Below are 23064 nucleotides of genomic sequence, written 5' to 3' on the forward strand. Positions count from 1 at the left end.
AATGGCTAAGATCAATTCTCCCCTCCCAAATGCTCTTTCTATCTCCTCTTTCATCTCTGCCCAAATCCTTCATCTTTCTCATTTCAAAGAAATCCTCCCTCTTTCATATGCTCTTCACTCTCTCCCTCTCCTCTCACGACGACACTGCCATTCACCGACTACCGACCACCTCTCCTCGCCACTTGCTGTCCTCTCTTCTTTTGACCATCCACCACCGACTCTCTTCTCTGGCTCTCCTGTTTCGCCTCTCTCCTCTTGTAACGACATCACAGCCATTCAGAGGTAAAGACCACCGACCACCGACTCTCTTCTCTCGCGCTCCTGTTTCGTCTCTCTCCTTTTGCGACGATATCGCAGCCATTTAGAGGTAAACTACAACATACAAATTTGCAATTCATGATATTTTTGTGGGTTTCTCTTATCTTGGATTTGGGTTACAGTACTGTTCATGGGTTTTGGTTATTTTTTGAGGATTTTTATTGGGTTTTAGAGATTTTGGACTCTATATGTATTTTTGGTTCTTGCTTAAGTTTGGTGATGGGTTCTAATTGTTTAGTTTAAATTGTTCAAAATTTGAATTATTTTTCCATATCTAAACATTTAATCAGATTTTTCCATATGACTTAATAGGCCTCTGTGGATGAGTTTTGTAAATTGGTGCTAACATTTACCCAAAAATATGGCATGTATCTTTCCTTGGTGTGATGTCTTCCTTTATATCTTTCACTAGGATTGTGTTTTGTAAATGAGTTTTGTTGAATGGGGTGTTATGGATGGATGTGTTGAATGGTTAAGTCTGAGCACATTCTCTGGCCAATATTTAGTGTTTTGATGTGTCATTATTGTTTTCATGCTTGTTATCTTAGTAACACACAACTCATCCATAGTGCTTAAAAACAGAGCTTCCTTCGCCAGGGAAAAAGATGTGTCCTTATTAGTGGTTAATTATACCCATTATGACATGGATGAGTTTTGTAAACAGAGCTTCCTTTGTTGTTTTCTCTCATATTAATCTACAAATCGGACAGTTTTTTGTCAATAAAGGGTTGTGTTTGTGTTTGTGTTTCTGTTTTACCATAGGAAACAAAGCCAATTTTAAACCCTTAGTTTGTTTTCAGATTTTTTGATATTATCTTAGTTTCTTTGTTCATCTTAGTGCCTTAAACATTATTTTTTGTTCATCTTAGTTTGTAGTTTTATTTTCTTTGTTCATCTTAGTTTGTTGTTTGCTCTTATCTTAGTTTCTGGGGATTAATCAAACAAATATTTTGGGGATTAATCAAACAAATATTTGAAAGTATTTGGATCAGACAGTTTTTGTTTTTGTGTTTATAAGGGGTCAGACAGTTTTTGTTTTTGTGTTTATAAGGGTTTGAAAATATTTCTATCTTTTTTTTTTTGGGTGAATAAGTCATAAAATATGTAAGCACAAAAAACTCATTTAGGTCACAAAAACTGTCGCCAAAAACTTACACAAATACAGAGGCCAACCACAAGAAGTTATCAATGTATTAGAAACAAAATTATTAATGAAACCATATGTAAGCAAAGTTTCTTTACAAACTGTTACAAACGGCCATGAAAGAGCTGTAGCAAAAAAAAAGTATGAGCTTAACAAGAGATTGTATTTTTGTTAACAACAGCCATTCTTTGTATCAAAACTTTTCCAACAGTCAAAATACCCAGCAACCATTCTTTGCATCAACAGTCTTCCAACAGTGAAAATACCCTGTCCATGATTGTATTTTGCTGCATACTGGTTGTTTGTGGTTGAATATTAATTCATTTCTAGCAAGCCAAAGAGTCCAAATTTTTAGGTTGTCGATTGGCTCAAAATTGTTACTCTAATTTTTTGGGATGTCTTTTGTTTTGCTGTTTTTTTGGATTTTTTTTGGATGTCTTTTGTTTTGCTATCATGGATTCTATTATTTGGCAACCTATAAATTTTGAGCCAATGGACAACCTAATATCCACTTTGGTGGCAGTATAGAAAGTGTTTGGTCAATTAAGGATATGTCCTCCTTGAACGTGTTTCAAGTTCTACGCCAATCTCAAATAATTTTATATAGATTTATAGTGTGGTAGTGGTGCAATTCATTTTCATGAGTTTGTGCATATGATGACAACCAAGATTGGAGAAAGGGACATTAAAGAAGAGCTTATGAAAGCATTCCACATTATCGACCAAGATAAAAATGCATGAAAATATGATTATGCTTGCCTTATTTTGTCCTTTTTTTTTACTAACTGTTTTTTTGTCATTTAAATATAGGGAACAATATCTGCCATAGACATTCAACGAATTGCAAAGGAGCTGGGCGAGAGCTTGGTCAATTAAGGATATGTCCTCCTTGAACGTGTTACAAACGGCCAACGAATTGCAGATCGTGATCGTAAGTTCGCTTCTTTTTATTATGATTTGCATTATTCTTTATGCTGTGTGTTTCAGGTATTTGTTTGTACCTCCATACATACTATATTTTAGAACTGTTTTGTTAGTGCTATCAAAACTTTTTTTCCCTTTTTTATGCAATCTGCATTCATTGTTGAGCTGAAGCTTCTGCTATGTAAACTGGCCATTTTTGTTAGAGTGGCTTTCAAAAATAGCAATTTACATATGCTGAATTGATTCACACAATTGTACTAGCCTAAATATTTCTTTAATAGAATTATTAGTTGCGTAATAACTAACTTCATTGCTAACCTTCTTCCCTTTGTTAGTTGCCCTTTCTATGCTCTACTCTTTCCAAGCTATTAATTCAATTAAATGACATTGCCAACCACTGTCACACCAATGAATACCATCGCAATCACTAGCATCTCCACGTCATCATCATATGTTGATGATTATATTCAAGCATAATTAACCCAACACCCGTTAAAATCTTCATTATTGACCAAATAAGCCTCTCTCTCTCTCTCTCTCTCTCATGTGTGCAATCGCAATTAAGCATGCACTTGTGGGCACAATAGTTGATGAAACAAAAATATTAATGAAATATCCATTGGTTCCTAATACATAAATCTAAAAAGACTGCCCATTCAGGAAAAGAAAATAACATTGTGAATTCTATATAATTTCATAAACAACAGTGTAAATGGGAGATTTACAGAGAAAGAAATATTTCAAATTGAAGTTTATGTGTTTAATATGTGTATGATAATGATATGCTGGCTTTTGGATTTTTTTTTGTGAATACTTTTTTTTTTCTTTTTTTTTTTGGTTTTTCTGGCTGTTTGGTTATTGAAAAAAATAGAGGATAATTTCATAGCTTTTGAAATTGTGAGATTGGGTGTTACTTGGTTGAGTTTGACCTAATGAATCTAATGGGACTTTGGTCTTACGTGTCAAAATGTGGACCATTAAATTGAATCATAGGCTAAGATTTTATATTCTAATCCAACTGTTCAAATTTTATCTTTTCCTCCTTTTTTTTTTCTTTTTTCTTCCAAAAATGAAAAAATCTTGGAAAGACAATTCTTAGATCTTTTTAAGGTTAATAATTCAATTATCATAATATTTTCTTATGTACATTGAAATATTTCTTTCTTATGTCTATCTTTTGTCAAAAAAAAGTTAGCTTAGTTATATCTTGGAGATGTTTTAGCGGTCAACCACCTGGTGAATGAATTATTTTTGATGAAATTATTTGTTGGTTGTATGGAGCTTGACTTTATGAAATATATATTTTCTGTTTGTTTTTCTATCTATTTATCCACTTTAGGTGCAAAAGTATATATTTGTTGACTTTACTAACATATGTTTCTACTCATTTGCACCCTTTACCAGATTGGGGTAATGTGGCATATCTAAAATTTTTAGGATTTATTAATTTCTAAGAAAAATGGTAAGATTCATTAATATTTTCTTCTGATGTTGTTGGAGTTAGATTGTGTTACCAATACCTGAAAATTTTAGAATGATTCATTATTTTTATTTAATGTTTGGAGTCAAATTATTATTTTCAAACTATGTAGATTTGCAAATCTTTTATTACTTGTTAATTTTAATAAATAGATTCTACGAACCAAGTAGTAAATGATTGATATGTTTTATTGATAGTTTTAGTTGGAAACACAACTCATTTTGATAAATTGTTTAATTTTAGTAAAATTTGATGGCGGAAAATGATTGGTAGGTTATTAGTTTGGCATTTGCATATCTATGTGATTTTTTATTAATTCCTTCAATGATATATTTTATTCATGGTATATGAATTAACTTTATAAATTTTGTCAATGATGGGCTCTTTTTTTTGTCAATAATGGGATGCTTTTTTTTTTTTTTCTCCAGAATAATTATGGATATGTCCTGCTTAAAAGTGTTTCAAGTTCTTTGGGAAATGTCCTACTTATATCTGTAATCTACACCAGCCATTTTTTATATTTATATATATTTTCAAAAACTAGAGAGTTATAGTCAAAATGGGATGGGATTGAAGTTTATGAAAATATGTTTTATTTGTTGCTAGAAATTGATTTGCTTCTCCTATATTTTGGGTCTTTAACTCTAACTTCTAACTTAGTTCTACATAGATTTGCTTCTTTCTACGTCTATATTTTTTTCTTGCAATGTAACCTCTCTCTTACAAGATGTGCTTGGTCAAAAAAATTAGTGCCAAAAAGGGTAGACTCTGGACCAAAACTCATCCAACAACCAATTGTATGTACAACATCACTACCATAGAGGTGGTGTACTGGATTGAAAGGAATTTTGCATATTTAGATTAGCTTGGAATTTTGACTTGTAGTGTCTTCAAATTGATGATTGATTAGAGGAAGGAAAAAGGTTGTTTATTTCCATACTATTTATTTGACAGTTTGATTGAGCTTCTTTCCCTGTTTTCCTTTTCCCCATGTTGTAATCTTCTGGAATAAAATGTCACATGAAACTGTAAGGTACTGTTTGGTTCACTGCAATAAAGTGCAAAGATTCCTTACACTTCTCATGTTTGGTTGACTAAAAGAATAATGAAAAATTCATTGCAATAAGAGTCATCATTAACCATTATAAGGGAATGATTATTCCATAGGGAAATGTAAGGAATAACCATTTCAGTGTACCAAATAAAGCATAAATGAGATTGAAGTGTTTCAAATATAATTAGTGTTCTGATAAATGATTTGGGTCATTTTGATAAATGTGTGAATTGGATTTTCTTAACATGCAAAGTAGTGTTCTGTGATCTTTTGTTTTTATTTGATTGATGGAAATTAGAATTATAGTGAGAAAGAAATAGCCTATTGTACTTAAATTATGGCGCAATTAAATAATCAAACAGTCATTGTACATCCCATTGGTATTTAAACCCAATCTATTTATAGCACTATTAAATGAGTTATTTCTTCACTATAGGTCTTCAACAACCTTGGAGTTCATTTTAATTCAAATCATGGACAACATTCATGTTTAGTTTATATGTTATTAATCAAGGTTTAATTTCTTACTTATTATTTAAGATTTTTCTCATAATCAAATGCTTTTGTATTATTTTTTACAGGTGGATGATATGTTGGAGGAAACAGTAATATTAGATCTCTATACTAATTTTTTATTTAATCTACATTTCTTAATATAATTTCTCTTTTACCTTTCAAATACACAAATTCAGTTTCTTCAAAACATAAATGTCAGTGTTGTGATCCAAAATGAACGGGACTTCAATGTCCTCTGTGTTTATGGGGTAAGCCCACTAATCAAATTTATTTGCTTCTCATATTTTTCCTTAATAATTTTTGCTTATTTTTTTGAAAGGCAAAGGCAAAGGTAAGGGTAAAGGAAAATGAGAAGCTTAAAGGAAAAATAAAGGAAAACTACTCAAGAAAAGGAATAAAAAAATACACAAGTGGTATGGTTCTTTTCAAGTTTGTTTTGGAGCATGTGTAAAGAAAATCATAGGGGAATATGATATTTTGAAGCATGCATAATCTATGTGTAATTTTTTTTTACTGTAAAGTTTGTGAAGATGGGCATAGTGCTTTTAATCCTTAATATTGCTAATTATGCATCCTTAAAAAACAATACACTAGAAAAAATTAAAAAGGATCTTTCCAAACTAAATTATGCATCCTTAAAAAAAAATACACTAGAAAAAAATTATAAAGGATTTTTTACAAAGATATATAAAATTTTCCAATTAGAAGAGGGAAGTAACTAAAGTTTAAAAAAGAATACAAATAATGAAAGAAGAAAATAAATTTAAAGGGTATTTTAATTAAAATTTTGTTTAAATTATGATCAAGTCAAACTTTTGTAGGATTGGGGTGAAAATGCTATGAAGCTAAAGAGGATAAATAAGACTATATTACTCTGATGGAATTGTAATAAGGTATCCTTACTCCATATTATTTCAATATCTATGTTTCATATTGTTTTAATATGCTAATGTTATTGTTTTTTAAACATTAGATTGTTGTGCATGTTCCTCACTAGAAAAAGTACACAGAAGTTGATACATGGACATTTCAAAATGTGATGGAGAACAAGTTCGAAGGCGTCCAAGTACTTTTTGTAAAAGAACAAGTTTGAAGACATTATATGACATACATTTTGCAAAGTTGACAAATATTTTGTAAAGTATATCCTTGATGTCAACCACTTTTGTAAAGCTTCCTACTGCTATTTTTGTAAAGTCTCTTATCAATGTAAAAGATTGGACCTTATGGATGGTTATTGAGTGTGGATTGTGAAGTGCTCTTGAAAATTCACTACATTTAATTGTAACAATTTAATTTAGTATCTTTGCATATTTTGGTGGAAATCACATATGCTTGACATGGATTTTTGTATAAATTTAGTGCTTATTGTGCAGGATGTTAGAGTTGCATTGAAAAAGACTAATTTATAAGTGGGTTGAAGGAGGAGGATGTTATAGTATTGTTGCCTCTTAATTTTTATATACTTGACTTTAGTTCCCCCCTCCCTATTTAATCATGGTTATGAATTTTATGTTTTTGGATTAAGAAAGACCTGCGTATTTTGATGCACTATTTTCATGATTTGTTTCTGAATTCATTTATCTTTTCAGAACCTCTGACATTCCAACATAGCTGGTTGTGAAAGTAGATTGGATTTGTTGTATCATCCATGATATTCTGGAATCAACAATAAGGTTAGTCTTTAAAGTAACTTGGGTTAGTTTTAGTTCATTTATTTATAAGTAGTTAGTTGAAACTGTGAAAAAGTTGGAAGGATTTGAACTATTCCTATTGATATTTGATGTTTTATTAGACTAATTTGAACTATTCCTTAAACATGGTTGATTTTGAAATTATGTTAGAGAATGAGGTGGGAACTCTTGAAGGCACCACCCTAATTATGTGAATGAGGTGGGAAGCTTACATTCATGATAAATTCATTAGGAAATAAAATATTTGAAATTTATTAGTTATTTATTTTAGTTTTCCTTATATGTGAAGTTTTAAATTGGAGTGATATTATCATTTTGAAGTGATTCATTATAATTGAATTTCGTAGCACGTGTGGTATCAAAAAAAATTTGTTCGCAGTGTCTTCAGTCACAGGTTATCCTTACATAGGTGGGTCTGTTGGGTGCTAACCTTGCTAGATCGGTGGGTCCAAATCGGAGGAGAGGATTTTCTTGACCTTAATCATCTGTTTCTTAATGCTCAATAGGTTAGCTCGCTCACTCGTTCTCTCTCTCTCTCTCTCTCTCTCTCTCTCTCACACACACACACACACACACACACACACACACACACAATTTCTTCAATATGACTATATTTGTTCATTCCTCATGAGGTTCTACTTCTCTCTTTAAAATTTATTACAGCATTCCATTTTTTGGTACTTGGATCTTAGGCCAAAATTTAAGAAATTGGGATACTTTGTCAGCGCTGAATTTATCTGTAAATAGAATCAATAATTAACTTATCTTTTCCTTACATATTTGGATAATTTGTTTGTTTGTTTGTTTGTTTTTTTCCATCCCATCATCCCCACCATCACCAACAATGCTCTCATTCTCTATCAAATCAAATGGGGGTTGAGGAAAAAATGGGTTTCATGTTAACACCCCCCCTTTTTTTTTTTCCAGGTTAGTCAAATAGGTTAAGGATTGTTAACATTAAATGGTTTAATGTGAAAGGTTAACCTGACTGTTAACATTAAGCTGAAAATAAAATATTTTTGGTATTTATTGAATACTTTTGTATTTACTTAATCTTTATCTGGCACATTATTCAGTGGTGATTTGCAGAATGATGAGTTGTGGTGCAGAGGATGTGAGCAGTGGGTTTTGTTTGGGGGTAATGTTCTTATACTTTTTATAAAAGATATATTTTGGTGATTTGTTTTGAGAAGTGCTCTTACTGATTTTGGATTTGGTGCTTCTTCATTTCTAAAAGATATATTTTGGTGATTCTTGTAACACCCTCAAAATAACAACATTAAACCCACCTGATAAGACATGCATTTACATATAAACTAACCACATTCCTTTATTCCTTAGAGTTCCATTACATAAGTATTACATGTTAACATCATAACAAAATGCCCTATGGGCTTACAGCTTTCCAAGTTAACACTTGGTTACAACAAAAGAGTACTAACTCGTTTACACATTAAGCCCTTGGCTTGAAGTTACATGTAATACATCAAAAGTTAAGCAACAAAAGTATGCCCGCCTCTAGCCTCCCAGCTATGTCCTTGGAGGTGGCATGCTACCAGTACCTGAAAATGATATTCCCATATAGGGTGAGCCACAGCTCAGTAGAAATATACTAAACCAACCATGAACAATGACTAAAAGATTAGCAATTGATAGATGGCCAACACTGATACAATCACATAAATCATATATTTATGTCAAACGACTTGCAAGTCCCAATTACTTTTCATTTTCCCTTTTTCAACAGATAGGCATATAAGCACTACCCACATGCTCAACAGATATGTATAACAACAATATCCACATTCTCAGATAAGCAAATAAGCTATATCCACATTCTACAACAGATATGTATAACAACAATATCCACAGATAAGCATAAAAGCTATATCCACACATCACAAAGATAAGCATATAAGCTCTATCTTCACTTCTTTAGACAAGCATATGAGCTGTATCTACGGAGTTCATCCCCTATCTTCTCCCAACACTATCCGGTTTAGAGGTACATCCCCTATCTTCCCCTAAACCGCGGAGTACATCCCCTATCTCCTTCTCTACATATAACGTATATAAACACATTGGTTCTATATACAATCACCCAATACATACAGTTAATGTATTCTATCAACCGTCAAGTTCCATGACATACTTCATTGATTAGTTTTAGTTTGCCTAATCATCATGCATTGTCTACAACAATCACGACTATCCTCCACCGATAGCCCAAAGCAGTTATTTCTAAACAGAAAATAAATGCACAAATGGATATTCAATCAACATTTCATTTCCTCATTTCTCGCCATTAATTATCCCAATTAATCAATAATGTAATTAGGTCATTATCCATAATTACCATTTCAACCCTTAGGTCCCATTTTCATCAATGATTTAACATTCATTCAATTTCTCTATGCCAAACATGCATCCAGGTTTATTATGAATAAAACCCCAACTTTTGTAAAATTACACAAAAGCCCCAAACTTTCACAAAATTACCAAACCAAACCCAACATCTCAAAATACCAAAATTTAAAGACAAAATCCATAGAGAGGAGTAGGACATCCCTACCTTGGGGTTTTAGCCAAAAAGGAGATGAAGACTCGAAGATCAACGTGCTCCAAATCCAAACTTTTTCAGATTAAATCGAAGCTCTCAACACCCTCTATCTTTTTAACAAAGGCCCTAGGCTAGATTCACACTCTAGAGAGATCAAATCTTAGAGAGAATATAAGTGTAGAGAGAGAGTGTGTCGGATCAAGGGTTTGAAAGAAGAATGAAGTGAAAAAGTGATGTTTAAAATCGCTACTGTCCGCTGATATAAAACACGCTCGCTCGAGCGAAGGCTTGGTCGCTCGAGCGACCAGACACAGAAAACTCTCGCTCGAGCCAAGAAGTTCTCGATCGAGCGAAGAAAAACCCAGACCGCTCGAGCGAAGGAAGCTCGCTCGAGCCAAGGAAGGCAACTCTCAGGTCCAGAACCAGGTGCAACCGCTCGCTCGAGCGAGCCACTCTGGCTCGACCCACCAAACACGAACCCCACTCTCGCTCGAGCGACCAACTCCTCGCTCGAGCTAAGGTCCAAAATTCTGGGCAGCAACACTAGGCTCCCGAACACAACCAACCTGTAACAAACCTGCCTAACACATCCTATAACTCAAATATGAAGAAAAAGGAATGTAAACACGATAATAACCAACTACCAACATCCACGGACACATGTCCGGATCACTGTACAACAAGGGTAAACCCGGGATCGCTATAACCTCCCCCCCTTAAAGAATTTCGCCCCCGAAATTAAGCACAAGTTTTCAAAAACAGGTTTTCCTCCATTTTAGACAATGTTACACTTGAACATTCAACAATTCGACCCATTACCGGTTATCCCATCCCTTTAACAAGAGACATATCACAATATGTAAACAACATATGTACTTTCAACATGCATCAACATTATGCACTATCTTTCCAATTTCAACAATACAATCAACATATATAATGTTACATTCGACTTCCATATGAGGCAAGTTCCCAAAACATACTTCCAATAATCAAAACATTTTCAATGTTTCACAACTTAAGACATATATAAAAGCTCTTAAGTTCAACAAAATACAAAATGTAAATACAAGATCACATATCAACAAGCAAGTCCGGATATTTCTCACGGACTCCCAACTCACGTTCCCAGGTGGCTTCCTCCACTCCGTGATGTTTCCACAAGACTTTCACCAAAGGAATGGTCTTGCCACGCAGGACCTGATCCCGTCTATCCAAGACCCGAACCGGTCTCTCCTCATACGAGGCATCCTCATCTACCTCTAAATCGGTCTAATCCAACACATGTGATGGATCTGGCTCATACTTCCGAAGCATACTCACATGAAACACGTCATGCACTCCGGACAACTGCGGCGGTAAGGCTAACCGATAAGCAACCTCACCAATCCTCTCAAGGATCTCAAAAGGACCAATAAACCGAGGGGATAACTTCCCACTCTTCCCAAACCTCATCAGGCCTCGTCTAGGTGATATCTTCAGAAAGACATGGTCACCTACCTCAAACGCCAAAGGCCTCCTCCTACGGTCGGCATAACTCTTTTGCCGACTCTGGGCTGTAACAAGCCTCCTACGGATAAGTTCAACTTTCTCCGTCGTCTCCCTAACCAACTCCGGACCCAACAAAGGTGTATCACCCACCTCGGCCCAACAAACTGGAGACCTACACGGTCGGCCATACAAGGCCTCAAACGGTGCCATACCGATGCTAGACTGAAAACTGTTGTTATAGGCAAACTCTATCAAGGGCAAGTGCCTCTCCCACGTCCCACTGAAGTCCAGGACACAACCCCGAAGCATATCCTCGAGGATCTGAATAGTACGTTCGGACTGCCCGTCAGTCTGAGGATGATAGGCCGTACTAAAGGTCAACTTAGTGCCCAAGGCACTCTGCAAACTCTGCCACAACCTAGCAGTAAAACGAGGATCTCTATCTGAGACGATCATCACTGGGACCCCGTGCAATCTCACTACGTCCTGAATATACAAATCGGCAAGATGATCTACCGAATCTCTCACGCGCATAGGAATAAAGTGCGCCGACTTAGTCAACCGGTCTACAACCACCCAAATAGCATCACTACCCCGCTGAGTCCTCGGAAGACCTACAACGAAGTCCATAGTGACATGCTCCCACTTCCACTCGGCAATAGGCAAGGGTTGCAACAAACCCGCTGGCCTCTGATGCTCGGCCTTTACTTGCTGGCAAGTAAGGCACTTCGATACGAAAATAGCCACATCTCTCTTCATACCCCGCCACCAAAACTGGCGACCCAAATCCTGATACATCTTAGTACCTCCCGGATGCACCGCAAGGCGCGAATGGTGAAACTCTCGGAGTACTTCCTCTCGGCAAGACTCCGGTACAAACAAACGGTCTCGGTATCTCACACTCAGGTCGGGATACACCGTCAAACCCTTCTGTAGACACCCCATTTTTGACCGTCCTCAAGACTTGGACGTCACCGTTTGAACACTCGGTGATTATCCTTGTTTGTGTTCGTTTGGAGTTCCCGGAGGTCTCGGCTCACGCGCCTTGCCTCAGGATCCCCGAACTCGACCGTTTAGTGTCTGGTTTTGCACCAAACACTTGTATCTTGCCTTTGAGAGGCAAGGTGGGGCTTGTAGACCATCCCCACCCATCACCGGCAGTGGCTAGATGCCACCGGCTGGTTTTTGCTGCCACCGGCAATATAGTTTGCCGGCCGGCACTATTTGTTGCCGGTCAGCACTCTTTTTGGCCAAGATGACATTTTTGGCCGGCCGATTGCTGTTCATCTGCTTTTGCAGATATTTTTAGACAGCTATATTGCTTTTGCTCCCCTCCATACACGTGTATGGAGGGATCTCCCTCTTGCAAAAGCTTGTCTTGTAAGCTTTACAAGAGGCATATAGAGAGGGTCTCTCTCTAAAGCAAGGAGAGGACTTTTAGACATTTTTGGGAGAGAAAAAGACAGAGGAGAGCTCTGGTTTTTCTAGGGTTAGGGTTAGATATACACAACCTATCTCTCTTTCCCTCTTATTTGCACACTAGGTGTTTTGTGTCTCACTATTGCACACAAACACCTAGTGTTTCACCTTCCTCTTGGAGCTGAGGTTCCAAAGAGTGTGTTTTGAGATTTTGGTGTTGGATTCAAGCTCAAGAAGGCCATTGGAGCACCATTGTTGAAGAGGACTACAAGGGTAAGAAACTAGTCCCTTTTTCCCCCTTTTTTGCATTGATTTTCTACTAGTCTTAGAGCTGTTTTTGTGCTTGTTGTATAACATAAAAAAGTTCTGTTTTTAGGCCCTCTTTATTGTTTATTAAGAGTGTTTTGTTGTTTGAGGGTTGTTGACCACCCTTAGGCCTCAAAAGGCCTCATTTTGAGCCATTTTGTGCTAGCTCCGGGATTTTGGTGTTGAGGTCTCTTCACCACTGAAATCTTGAGGGATTTCAGTGGTGAAGATGATGCTTTGAAGTCCCAAGAAGGAGAGGGCCACCCCCTCTCCTTGTTGTCCTTGAAAAGGGCATGTTTTGGCCTCTCAAGGAAGCCTATGCTTGAGTGTGTGTTGAGCATGTTTGGTTTGTTTTTCATGCTTATATGTCCATAATATAACATGATTTCAAGTTGGTTTTGGAACTCCATGCATGTTTAGCATAGTTGCCTTGTAATGCCATGTTTATGCCTTAACATGTCTTAGGTTGTTAGCCTTAGTTGGAGCATGTTTTAGGCTTAGTCTTGTGAAGATTATGTGCTTATTTTGCCATGTTCTAGGTCTGTCCATAGTCGTTTGGGTCGATTTTGGCATGCTTGATATAGCTCCTTTGTATTTGGGCTTGTTGGCCTTGAGTATGTGCATGTGTAGCATGCCATCTTTGCATTGTTTTGATGATTTGGAATCATCCTACATGCTATTTCAGTCCCATTTCCATGCTTGTTGGATTGCCTTGCATGTCTCTTTAATGCTTTGAAAGCATGTGTTGCAATGCTCCATGTTTTGGCCATGGTGTATGCCTTTGTATTTGGGCCACTTAGATGCCATCTAAGGAGTCCTTTGTCCTTGTTTTAACATGCTAAAAATCTGTTTTTAGTTGTTTAATGCATGCCATGTTTGGTCATGTTAAGTGTAGTTCAATGCCTTATTGATTTGCTTTGAACACTTGGACTATTCGTTGCATGTTTTGGCTTGATTTTGTTGCTTGGTTTGGCACCATCCTAACATGATTTCAATACTTATGTTGCATGCTAATTAGTCCATGATTCCTCCTTTCAAGTGTGCTTGAATATTGCTCGTTTTGTGCTTAAGTATCGGTCCTTATGTGCATGTGTGTGTGTATGCCATTTAGCCCTCACTTTTTAGCACTTTGGCCACTGTTTTAGGCCTTTTTAGAGTCGCCTAATTCATGTTTAAGTCCATCTTTGCACCCATTTGTATTGCCATATGCATGCTTGTATGCTTGCATAAGTTAATTGCCATGCCATGTTGCATCCTTAGCTTGTATGCCTAGGTTGCATTGCATCTTGCATGCATGCCTTGTTCCTTGAAATGGTGATAGGAATTAGGCCTAATTTGTTTGATTGGTTTGCATGCATTTTAAATCAAAGTTGCATACTTGGTTCCTTGGGCCATCATGCATGGAAATGCGTGATTGGTGGTCCGAGAACCAAGGCACATGTCCCTTTGAGTCATCACAATGATAAGAGACATGGTTGGTGCATACATGCCTTGAATTGTGCTGCCACGCCTTGTTTTGCCCTCTGTTGCTGTGAGTTGCAGGTCCAGCAGACTTTCTTTGCCGACCGGCAGTGTAAGGTGCCGGCCGGCAATCTTTTCTCTGCCGACAGCTTCAATTTTGTGCCGATGGATACACACCAGCGCCGGTGGTGATCCCACTCAGCCGGTGGTACTCTCCAGTGCCTAGGGATGCAACCCTGAGGTTTTGACAGCCTCCAGAGGAGTGAAAGAAGGAAAACAGAGGCAGCTTGCGCATGGCGGCGCGCTTCCCGAGGCGTTTTCCTGTTTTAATTAGTCTATTTAATTTGTTAATTAAATTAGGCAATTTGTAATATTAATTAGCTTGCGTAGTTAATTAATTTGTAATATTTATTTGGTCCCTCCGAGTGAGGGCAAATCTGTAATAAGTATGCGTGGGTGGTGTGTATGTCTTCCAACCTCACTTCTTTCTTCCCTTTTACTTACCCGCTTTAATGGTTAGTATTAGGACGCGTTTAAATTAGCATACCTCATGCTATGCATGCGTGCATCCATGCATTTGTATTACATGCATTGAGCTCGGTACATCATGCTAACTGCATATGTATTTTCAAATTCCAAACTGAATATGTGTTAATTGTGCATTTTCACATGACATGTCTAGGTTAGCCGAGCCTATCTTAGCAACACTTGGTATGCGATGCATTAGGCACTTAACATGGACTTGGATCATGCATATTTGCTAACAAGTTCTTTGTTTTGGCACGGAGTACTATGTAAGTATTTCCGCTTTAGCATATCGCATGAGTGTGAATGTTGCCATGACAGCATGCTTAACATGTGGCTAGATGCTTATGTGTTAAACTGTTTTGAATGCCTGTGGGTGAAGGTTGGATTGTTTGAGTTGGAAAGACTCGTTGAAATCCGCATTTTAGCCTACTTGCGAGTAGCAAATTCCAAAGCATTTTCAAACCGAACGGATATGCAATGTTTATTTCCAAATTAGGCAATCTAGTCTATACTTGTTTGCTGTGCGCATAACATAGTAATTCTAGGCTGATAATCGGAATAAGAACACGTAAAGTTTTCAAAAACGGATATCACGGTTAGTAGAGGCCGGTCTTCGGACCGGGCGAAAGGGGGTGCTCATAGCTGACCTTCCCCGATCGTACCCAAGCTCCCGAGCCGAGACAACTCCGGTGATGACGGACATGTGGCCTTCGGCACCGAGTCAGGGTTTCCTAAATTTCCCATTTTAAAAAATATTTAGGTGGCGACTCTGTATCTGGCAAAGCAGTCCATGTTTGGCACTACTTTTTTCAAAAATCTGTTTCTCAAAACGATTTGCCAGATTTGGACTCTTTGGTTCAGATTAAGAACCGTGACACAAGTCGAGTCCGAACTATAGTAACCCCAAATGAACAGAACGGGACTCATCCTCCCGGGGCGTTCGGGGACGTCTACAGTTTCTGGCGACTCTGCTGGGGAGTTTTAGAGAGTTTGACTCGAACTCGTGATATCCTGTTTTGACTTCATTTATGTGTTTCTTTGCATTGCATGTGCATTGGTGCGCCTAGGAACACAGTGTTTGCCATCTGCCATTCCTGAACGGTCATAAGGCTGAACGGTCATAAGGCTGACCGGTTTTACCGGGGCACCCTTTTTGACCACTCGACCTAGTACATATTCGGATCCATAGTGACCATTCCAAACTAGGACAGGTTGCTTATCCGATGCTAAGTTGTTTGAAACCGTTGTGTGCGTAGTGAAACCCTAGCTCCTGACAAAATAGGACAGGGAAACCCTACCCCAACATAGGGGTGATTGAACTCTCTTTTACTTGCTATGTGCTTTTAGAGTGTATCTCTACAGGAACGCATATACCAGTTTGCGAGTTTGAGTATCGGGCCCGAAGGCGCCAGAATCAGTATTGTTGAGAATCAGTTATCAGGAATCAGTTATCCGCGGGTATCAGATTCAGTATTTTGGGAACAGAAATCTGGGAACAGTGATCAGCAGTAGGGTACAATTGTTTGGCTACACCCGTGTTTGATCAGTTTGGGCTGAAATGCTGCCTGTTTTTCTTTCAGTTCAGAGAGTTGTAGAGTTGATACAGAACAGCCAGTGTCTCCCCTTTGCTGAGGCAGGATTTATGGCGGCACAAAGTTCAGAAGAAATTGTGGTTATGACGGCTGCATTGGAGCAGGGGACCGCTTCGCAGAGTGAAGCCAGCATCAGTATGTCACACCCGCCCAGGATGCCCGTTGTGCACCCAGTTTGGGCTCCCCAGTTATACCAGGCTCGTGAGCCCACCACCTTCGAATTAATGGGGATGATAGGTGATCTCCAAAGGTCTGTGGCAGACCTCGCCTATGGAATGTCGGCTTCACCGCCAGCGGCGCCGTATGCCGGGAATTTTGTACCACAGGAGCCCCCGCTACTGGGGCGGATTGTGATAGAGCTCAGCCAGCCAGAGGTGGCTTCCGGCTATAGCCACGACATGCCAGCACCAACCCAGACCCTCAATCAGGCTGAGGCCAGAGGAAAAGACAAGGCGAAGATAGATGCCGACCCCATTGAGCAACTGCTGTGGGCAGTCGAGGCTCTGAAAGTCAGAGGGATGAACAAGCAACAAACGTCTGCAATAGTGACCAAAGCTGTGGATGATGCTTTCCCCACTCCGATCAAAGGCAGTTCAAGCCAGGCAGAAAACCGGGACGGGCCCCGTCATGCCCAGACAATTCCTGTAGTTCCCAACCCTGCACCGGGAAAAGTTCAAAAGGCCAAGGCAGCGCCAGCTGATCCTTTCGCCAGCGCATCTGGCAAGAATCCTCAAACTACAAAGTACCTGCCCCGAGGGCGCAGGGTCTTTCACGATCTCCACATGCCTTTGTCTAGGGCATTACTAATATTGGCAAAGAACGGGCATCTTAAGCCTTTGGAGCCCCGGCCACTCCCGAAGAATCTCCCCGCCACTCATGATGCTACCTTGTACTGCGCGTACCATCAACAGTTCGGTCACAGTACCGATGGATGTTCCCGCCTTCGTCATGAAGTGCAGGATTTGATTGATAACAAGGTTATCCTACCACCCACCTCGGGCAAGCCCGTCACCACTCAGTTACTGGATTTCGAGGGCTCAGATACTGCGAGTATGTAAAGTGAACCGCCTGCGGGCAACATTTGGTACATTTTGGATGAAGCGTCTGGCACGCATTTTTGAGCATCGGTGAAACCGAGTTTTGTAAATCTTGGCTTGGATGTCGAGTCAGTCTTTTGTTTTGAGTCTGTCTCTTTGTCTTGAGTCAGTCTTTTTTGCTTAAGGGTCTGTCTGATTGTATCGAGTCAGTCCCCGTTGTATATAATACCAGGTGATTCTGGGGTTGTTGCCTCGAACACCATTTTGTTTTGTAATTATTATCTGTTTTTGTCTTGAGTCTGTTTCTGCCGAGGGGCCAGTTGCACCAACGGAGCCGATTGAAACAGCTGTTGCTATCTCAACTTCATGCTTGCTTTCAGCATAAGGACCAGAGAATTTGATCGGGCTGACAGTACATCTCGCCTGCTCTCCTGTGTGCCAAACTCATTGCATTAACCTAAGTTTTTCAGAAAACAAACCTCTTGAACACTGCGGTGATAAAAACGAAGAGGAAGGAATTCCTCGGGTTTTGCAAAATTTTGATCATTTTGAGAGAAAGAAAGGCGTGCTAAGCCTTTTTATGAATGAAATCATGCTTGTCGGCGTGAGTACTGAGAAGGACCCTGGCCTGATCCAGATTGGTTCCACACTATCTTCAGCGCGAGCGATTCGTCGCTTTCTTAAAAACTTTCAAAAACAAATGTTTTACGCGGCCTTGCGAAGACCTGTGTGGAATCGCTCTTGAGACTGCGCAGCCTAGGATCGCTCTCAGCCTCAAGATTCGACCTGTTGTCTTGAACCTCGAACTCATCCGGAACATTCAACAGTCAACCGTTAGAGGAGGCCCGTGTGGCCAGTTTTGAAGTAGCCCTCGAGCAAGAGGCACCAAAAGCCAAATCAGAAGGAGTGGATCTCGCCGGAAGAAGCTCGTGGAGCAACCGTGATGGATTCTTCTGCAAATCAGTGCAACAGCCGTTCTCCTGGACACAGAGAGGCTTCAATTCAAAAGAAACCATTTGGCATGGACTTGCTACACTTTTTACCCTTTGAGAGGCTCGCTGGGGCGAAAACCCGGAAGGGCGACCCAGGCAAAAGTTAGAGCAAGAGAAAAATACAAAAAAAATGCAAAAAAAAAAGAGAAAAGCAGAAAAAAAAGAAAAAGAAATGAAAAAGAAAAAAAAATAGAAAATGAAAAGAAGCTCGCAAGGTCGAAAACCCGCATTGGGCGCCTTGGCAAAAGTAAGAGCCAAACAAAATGAAGGTTAAAATACCCGAGTGTACCTTAACCGGAACTACGTAAGGCTTGATTCCCATGTTTGGGATACGTAGGCAACTTCATCATGAAGTCCAGCCCCCAACGCTTTCATAAGCGTCTCAGTCCATGCAATGGTTTCAATTTCATCCCCAAAGTCCAGTGGCCAACACCCTTCAAGGTGATTGTGTCCATATATGTGTTGTGACCGTCTTCGTCATCTCTGTGTCCGAGAGTTCGACCACCGCCAATGAAGACTGTCTGCGAATTGCTGCGGCACCATCCCAAACAAGGGGCAACTTTCCGTTGCCACGAGCCGCCGTGAGCCGCCATTCAAACTAGGGGCAACTTTCCGTTGCCTCCCACCCCCCCTTGAAACCAGGGGCAATTTTCCATTGCCTCCGATCTGAGGTTGCGCATCTCAAAGAGTAAGTTTCATGCTCGTTGAGCATTGACTGTTTGAAAAATAGTTTTTGAAAATTTTTACTGAGGTTGACTATTTTCTCGAAAACTATTTCATTTTCCAAAACCGGACCATTGTCTTGGACCCAAAAAGGAAAATTTTCAGTGCTTGCTGCCTGACTTGCATGCTTTTCAAATCAAAAGTCGAACAAGTACGTTAATCCGACTCTCGTTTTGATCAAAACCGTTTTAGTAGAAAGCAAAAACGAAAGAATGGTTAAAATGATGAACTAGGGGCACAGTTGAGCCAGACGTTCTGTCTTTCCCCCGTCATCGACGTACTTGCCAGAAGGGCGCTCTACCCGCCGGAAGAAATAGCCGTGAGCTAACGGTATTGAGCATGAACCCACACCTTGCTATTTATCCATCAATCACCCCGGGGAGGGATGAAAAATGAGAGATTGAAGAATAGAGAGGTGTAAGTTGAGAGAAAAGTGAGGAAAAGGGTTTTGAGAGAAAATCCGAGCTTGAGAGTCGAGTGATGTGAGGATCACAAATCAGAAAGGGTGGGAAACAATACCCAGATTGAACTGGCTCCTCGTGGTCCGAGGTCTCCCATCTTCGTTTACGCGTCTGTGTGTCGTGTCTCTTTCATTTGACGGTCTCGTCTTTTGTTTTGAGTCTCTCCCGAGCATGCCTCGTTGTGTTTAGGTCGTGTACCTCTTTGTTTGAGTCCTCCCCGCTATGTTCAGTGGTAGGCTCGATATCCCGGTTTGAAAAACCCTCATTCGATTTCAAAAATCGCTTATGCTCAGAATGCTGTGCCATTCTCTACATTTGAACGTGTCTCGACTCCAACCGGTTCCATCTTTGAGCTCTGTCTTGTCAGATTGGGCTGTTTGTTTGAGAATTGCCGTGTGCAGAATGAATCGAATGCTGTGTTATGGGCTGTATGCAGATTAATCCCCAGTAGAGCAAGGGCTGTGTGTCCAGAATCAGGCAGTGGGTTGCTTGGGTTATTTTGCTGTTGGCTGTTTAGTTATCTGATTATTACAGTGCAAGTGTTCAATTTTCAGACAACCAATCAATTCCATTTACATTGAGGTGTAACGTGATGAGATGCGATGCAATGCATGAAATGTGTAAATGTAAACACTTTTTCAGATAAAAAGTCCGCTTCATTTCATTATCTTTTCGAATGTACAAGTTTTGGAAAAAAAATCTGCCTGCGGCAGTACAAGGTAATCTATCTACCAACCAAAAAGAAAAGTACAAGAAAGAAAAGATAGCAAAAATCTGCATCTGTGTCAAGCACTCCAAGGGCTGTCAGTCCGTCCTAGTCCTCTTCCTGGACGAGGGTCCAGGAGCATCATCAGCATCGTCGTCAGAGCCCGAGCTAGAACCGTCTCCGGTCTCCTCCTCCGATGACCCTGCCTCCGCCTCTGACTCCTCGTCGTCATCATCGTCCGGGACTGGAGCTCGCGAGCTACTCCCGACGTGAGTACGCCCTCCCCTGGTACGGGGAAATATCCGGCCCTCCTCATCTCTCCCCCGGGCAGAGACAGAAGGTCTAGCTAGAGCACCTCCTGCCATGGGAATCTGGAAAGGAGGCTGGAAAAGTACACAAAAGTGAAATGCATCAGTATACTGTAGACAGTTTATCAGTGTAGAATGCAGTGTGTGAGTATCGTGTATGAATGCCGTGAGCAGTTTAGCAATGCAGAATGCAGAATATGAGTACAGTGTAAGAATGCCGTGAGCAATTTATCAGTGTAGGGTACGGTGCAGAATGCAGTGTATGCAGTGTTCAGATACTGTGAGATCAGTGTATCAGGCGTCGTGCTGTGCATCAGATTATGTAAAGCAGTGTATAAATGGTTTGAGGCCAGTGTCAGAAGGACATACCGGTATGCTGTAGACGGCTAGGAGGTCAAATGTCCGCTGGAGCATCCCCATCATCGAGGCATTCATCGCCAACGACTGACGGGTGTACTCAGAAGAAGCCTGCAAATGTATCAGATGCATTAGTATTCTGTGGAATATCAAGTAAACTCAATTGAATAACTGTACGAAGTGCAGTGATACATGCCGGCGGTAAGTCGGGGATGTCAATGAACTCATGACCAGCCGGTGGAGGGGCGAAGGGGATCTGATAGGTCGACCCACCCTGCCCCTGGAAAGTCAGTACAGCAGGCAGGGCGGGCCAGCCAGCTCCTCGTCCTCCCCGCACTCCACCCCTACCACGGACCCGGGCCCTCCTCAAAGATCCAGCCCCTGCTCCCGCTCCGGCCCCAGCCGCCGATGCTACAGGCCTGGCCCCCTCTGCTCGACGACCGCTCAAGGGACGCATCAGGTACGTCCGCACGTACTCCTGATAGTCGCCGGTGCCTCGGAAGCCGGCCTCCTCCCAACCGATGGAGTAATCATCCAGCTGCTCAGTGGTCAGCCCCTCGGTCTCCCTCATCTCTGCAGGAGGGTGAGCCGGGACTATCTGCTCAGGTAACCCGCGGGTCTGGCATAGAAAACGCTCCCCCAGGTACCAAGCCCGACAGACCGGACCCTCTAGCAAAATCCGGAAACGCGAGGTCTCCTCAGCACCAGGGAACCAACCCCGCATCGCCGACGGCAAGGAGGCCCATGGCCGCCATGTGATCTGAAAGTGACAGACAGTTTGTTATCTACTGTTATTGAAACATGCAGTGGGAAAGCGAAGCTAAATGAACTGAAAGTAAAGCATACCTCGGCAGGGGTAATGGTATCGAAGTATCGGCGGAAGAAGCCGAAAGTCTCTCGTGGTCGCCGGGTGCATCTCCCGTCGAAGCGACTCGAGAATGGGACAGCCGGAGGAGGCTCCGCAACTGGCACAGGTGCAAGCCTAGGGAAGTAGGCGTAAACCCACAACTGTAAAACAGATGTCAGTATGACTATCAGAAAAAGCAGAATATACAGAATAAAGCAGAAAGCGCAGAGCCGTGTGTTGTGCAGTATACTGAGTACAGAAAGTACGAGACAGGAATGAAAAAGTGGAGAAGAAATGTACCTCCCAAGCCCGCCAGTAACCTCCAAGCAGCTGGCCGCTGCCACGAGAAGCCGAGCTCATGTATCCGTACAGGGTGGCCAGAGCAGCGCCGCCCCAATCATAGTGCAGAATATCCCGGACGTCCACCAGTGCGCTGAGAAGGCAGAGAGGCACGGTGTTCGCCCGGTCGGCGAAGATGGTAGTCCCGAACAGGAACATGAGGAAGCCGCGAGCATACCTCTCCTCGTCCTCTGGGGTCATTTGCACCTCCTCCAAAACGGGCTGGACCCGAAACTGTGTCTCGAACCAGGAGTATCGGACGAAACCTGGACGAGCTAGTGGTGGGGCCTCCCCCAGTAGATGGACTTGAGCGGCGGTCCACTCATCCATGTCTGTGTTGAAAGGGATCGGATCCCCCCCTACCCCGATGCCTGTGAGCATCGAGAAGTCATAAGGGGTCATTGTCATGTCCCCTGCAGTAGAAAAATGAAAAGAATCGGTGGTGTCCCACCACCTCTCCGCCAAAGCAGCAAGGAGAGGTCTGCATGTGGAGAGCCTAGAGAGCCCTCGGTAGAAGGTGCCGAAGCCCGCTCGGTCCACGATGCGCTGGACCGCATCAGGGAGCTCATCATACCACTCCCGCGCACCAGTATTCCCATACCCGCGAATGGTATGGGAACCCTCCTGCAAACAGAAAACAACAATTGCAAGACAATATTCAACATGCAGTTTTGAAAAGACAGATATGGCATGTATGCAAGTTTGTCAGATTCAGGCAAATACCGGGTGCCGGTGTGCTTACAGTAAAATACGTGTGCTGTGTCAGCGTGTTTGGGTGTTTCAGAACAGATGTGGCATGTATGCAAG

Source organism: Camellia sinensis, chromosome 9 (genome assembly GCF_055761805.1).
Source record: "Camellia sinensis isolate YWXY chromosome 9, ASM5576180v1, whole genome shotgun sequence".
Lineage (NCBI taxonomy): Eukaryota > Viridiplantae > Streptophyta > Magnoliopsida > Ericales > Theaceae > Camellia > Camellia sinensis.